Here is a 4820-nt window from a genome sequence, read left to right on the forward strand (position 1 = left end):
CCCGTCTGCGGTACCGCCTGCACGGCTTTCGCCTCCTGTCCGCGAAGGAGTGGGGGAAAACGTGGGCAACGGCGCTTTGGTTACACTGTCTTGTAAGGAATTCCTGACGCAGCTGGTTCGCTTTTGTAGGGCCGGAGGGGTCAGCCCGTGGGTTAACAAGCGCTTAAAGCTTGCTAAAAAGGGGGGCACACCACGACGGACTGCTTGTCTCGCAGCGGGGGGGGAGGTCACGGAATCATAGGGTTGAACTAGAGAACATCTCCAGTTCACCGTTGCCCTCCGTGACCTGGGAAGGGAGAGGTGACGTGGCCCTGGGGTTGCGTGCTCACCGGCCTCCGGCTAAAGCCCGCTGCCCTTGGAGGTCCTGCTGCCGCTGCCCGCTCAACCCCGAAAAAAGCTGGAGTGGTGCGGGAAGTCAGCTGCGCCCTGGCAGAGCAGGGCACGGGAAGGGAAAGAAGCTGGACAGATGGTGGTGGGCTTAGGACAAGCAAAAAAAAGAAGACAGACCCTGAATCTGGAATCATAGGAGTCGGTGCAGAGAACAAGGTGGAGATACCATTATACCACGGTGTAAATCCTCAGCTTGCATAGGCAGGCTTTTGCTTCTCCTAATAACAGCAAAGAGAGTGGCTAGACTTGTTAAACTTCCTAAACCATGTTAAGCTTGGGGTACATTATGGTCACTAAAGCCATCCTTTCCATGTGTTGCTTCCATCCTATGGAGAGTAAGTTCAATAGTGTGTTTGTAACTGTACCTCAGGTCCCTAATAATGCTACTGGTTATTGGTTGCTTGCTTTTTTTTTTTTTCTTAGATGTTTACAACTTCATTGCAGGGGGAATATTTACAGTTTTCTGTAAGCGGTTTTTACAGCCTAATGCTCAGGAAACGTGAAACGCAGCACTGGGAGGCAAACAAATGTGTGGAAGCGTGCTGGGGGTTGAGGTCTCCGTTACCATCCTGCACGGTGTGCAGCCTGGGAACCCCAGAGCTGCCTGCATGAGAGGCCTACTCTTGCAGGAACAGGCTGTGTTATGCAAGTGAGAAACATTTAACATAATAGAAACGCTGCTGCACAGTATTTCTAGGTACTAACTTTAAACAAATCACCCAACGTCAAAAGCAGAGCTTCTCATTCACGCCAACGATGGAGTTGGAAGGGTGACGTGTTGCTTGACCGTCCTGCTTATTTATAATGAAAGCAAACAACCTCGTGAGTAGTGTTGTGCAAACGATTAATCGTGTTGTCCTCTCCAGTCTGGTGCTGTACATCATGTTTTTACCACTGCCTATGCACCGATAACATATTGACAAGAGATGAGCCTCAGGGAGAAAGGAATTCGATGATCAAGTGGGACAAGGTCGTTCAGACACTCCTTTAAGCTACTTTTAAAATCAAAACTATCTCATAACTTTGTACAGTAACAAAGTTGGGATATTTTTCTGCTGCTTATTTCACAGGAGGATGATGGGACAGTGGGAGGCTTTGAGCATCCATTTTTTATCGGAAGAATCCTGGCGAACTGTCTAAAGCCAAACAGAATTAACTTTGATTTGCTCCTCATTTCTCCTTGTGCCTCTTACTAAATATGATTAACAGTGGGTCACATAGTAATCAATATTATGGAACATGTGCCAAACTTTTAATCCTCTCATTAACTGAAAAACAAAACTATTGGACCCCCATTAATTGCCACCTCTTATGTAAAAGTCATGAATGGACTTAGGTGCTTCACAGGTGCTGCTTCTCCAGTGAAGCCTGTGTCTTGGGGTTTTGTTTTTTTCAAGAAAAGCAAAGCTTTTTTGGCACTTAAAAAAAAAAATTAAAAAAGGAGGTCAGATAGTAACACTGTTTCTTGCAACTGTAGTCCTAGGAAGACAAGGTGTTCAAGTATGGGGTTGAAATGCTGAAATAAACTGAGGGTAGGGTACGATAACTTTCTGAGTCCTACCTGTTGCTCAGCTGTCCTCGTAGCAGCAGAAGTGCTGTCTGTTCCTTGGGGACACCGTGAAAACTCATGCCCTCTCCCATTGATTATACCCTGGGTACACGGACTGTGCAAAAGGTCTGCACAACTTCTGTGAATTGTCTTATTTGCCCACACGAAGCTGTTAGCATCTTCTGTAGGAACCTGGCAGGTTGCCTCCGTCTCTCAAAGCCCTTGCTGTTCTGGGCTCTGCATGAGCATAGTTGTGGGACTGGGACCCGGAGTTCAGACAAGATTCTTACATGAAGGTGGGAGCTACTAACCCACCCTTTCCTCATCCGTGTTTTCTTCCGGGACATTTTAACATCCTGGGAACGTCGACTGCAGCGTCAGAAGGCAGAGGAAGGGCGCGTAGCCTGAGCACGGGAGGGCTGGGGGTGGTGGGGAAGGGCTGGAAGGGCGGTAGCTGACTTTCCCTTCCAAGTCTGCTTCTGTTCATGCACACCTGCCCACACCTGCAAGCACCTACATAGGTTCTCATACCCACTACCGGCTTACAGAGGGCGGGAGACGTGCGGTTACACAAATGTTCCTTCTTCCTCCACCGATGGCCATCCTTTCTGTAGCTGGGGGTACGTACTGGCGCACCCCATGTCAAAGCTTAGGACTTTTGTCTACCATGTTTCAAAAAGCGAAGGAACACGGTTTCTTACCCCGTGCTTTGAACCCTAGCAGACTTCGAGCTCTGTTTTGTTTGTTTGGTTGTTTTTAAATCTGAAGAGCCTACCATGAAGGGCTTGTAGAGCATAGGCTGCATTGGCTTGGCATAGTGAGACCCATGGGTGATTTCCCCGCTCCTGCATACATGGGCACCGCAGCTACAGCCCACATGCTATCAGACTGAAAACACACCTGCAGTAGATAGTCACTCCATAACCTACAAAGTTTATTTTTCCTTAGCAACAAGGGAGACTCGAAAGCCCAGCAAGACAAATCTTTTCCCCCTCCAGCATGTCTGCAGTGCTGTGAAGAGTAAGCTCGAGGCTAGCAACCCTTTACATCTGGGATGCCTCAAGACATCGAAGTGAGGTAAAGACCAGCAGCTAGTTCATGACTGAAACAAATAAAACAGTTGTAAGTTCACAACTGAAACAAATGAAACAGTTGTAAGGCTGTTCAGTATTTCCATGTTTTGGAATTGAGATGGATCTCTTGTCCCCTGTTCTCGTTCGGGTGGGATAAGAACTATTTACTGCTGTAACTGAATTCCAAGGACGCAGATCTTAAATCTGACTGAGGAGGCTGTAGCATAATGCTGTTCCTTGAGTATAGCGTCTTATGGTAGAATATCGTCAGTATCAAGCCCTTACGACTCACTGGAAGCAAACTACGTTTTAAAAAGGCATCTGTCAAATCTTGAAATTCCTGAAAATACAGCCTAGACTGCAGATGGAAACATTACGTGGTTTGAGTCCCTTGCACTTTCTTAAAAAACTTCCATCGGGATGCCTACCGGGAAAGGAAAGCCTTTCAATCCACATAATACGGCTTCCGTAAAAACTAACAAGTAGTCTGTATATGTTGCTGGCTATGATTTCAAATCACAATACAGCTTAGGGGTTGTTTTTCATGGAACCAGAAATGGCCCATTGCTTCCTGGCACCCCCTAACATTTTTAGAACAAAATAAACCTGATGCCAGACACAGAAACCTGACCTGGCAATCAGGTTTGGAGATCACACTATATGCTGCCTTTTTTTTTTTTTTTTTGTTCCCTCCTGGTATCGGACTGATTAATACCATCTGTGGATACCATTGCTAGGCCTTCCAATTCAGGTGCTAACAGAGAAAAACCTTGCTTCGCTTAAACCGTGAAACCACTTCAACGGCCAGGGATCATTAGACAAACCAGCAAGCTCCAGGATGAAGGTTATTGTGTTACCCCATCTGCAAGTATCTTTGGGAGAATCTTCCTGTAAAAAAAAATGGATGTAAAAATATATAATGACCCACAGGCAATAAATAAGTGGTAAGAATGTCTGATAAAGTCTATAGCTGAGAAACCAACAAAAAGCTTAAAAACTGAGGAGGCAAATGTAAAGTTTGTGTTACAAGTATTCTTAGTAAGGTACGCAAGAAGCTATTTAAATGATGAGAAAGCCTTTATCATAATGGGTTAAAGAGAAAAGCAACAGGAGACCTTTAAAATAGAACATTCAGCCCTTTATTCTTAATGTTAACATCTTAAGTCCTTTTATACAGCCTATGATTTCATATTTCTGAATTTTCATTACATTACAACAGCAGGAAGGCATTTAAAAATCTGGTTTAGACCCAGATCAAAGCTGCATCATTCCAGAAATATCCCTGCGTGCTCCTGGTGTCGTCTCACGCTCCAAGAGCACTGTGCGGTGCGCAGCAGGGTTTGATTTTTGTGTGCAGGCAGGAGCCGGCTGATGTGCGGCTGCCTTTTCACGCCCGTGTTACACATGGGAGGCCCAAAATTCACGCATGCTGTGTTCGCACAAGCGGTTTGTTCAGATAAGCATCCCTAGGCAGATGCAATGCTACAGGCTTGGGGAAGAGTGGCTGGAAAGCTGCCTGGTGGAAAAAGACCTGGGGGTACTGGTTGACAGCTGGCTGAATATGAGCCAGCAGTGTGCCCAGGTGGCCAAGAAGGCCAATGGCATCCTGGCTTGTATCAGGAATAGTGTGGCCAGCAGGAGCAGGGAAGTGATCGTGCCCCTGTACTCGGTGCTGGTGAGGCTGCACCTTGAATACTGTGTTCAGTTTTGGGCCCCTCACTACAAGAAAGACGTTGCATTGCTGGAGCATGTCCAGGGGAGAGCCACAAAGCTGGTGAGGGGTCTGGAGCACAAGTCTGATGAGGAGC

This window comes from Egretta garzetta, unplaced genomic scaffold (genome assembly GCF_000687185.1).
Source record: "Egretta garzetta isolate BGI_Z169 unplaced genomic scaffold, ASM68718v1 scaffold154, whole genome shotgun sequence".
NCBI classification, from domain to species: Eukaryota; Metazoa; Chordata; class Aves; order Pelecaniformes; family Ardeidae; genus Egretta; species Egretta garzetta.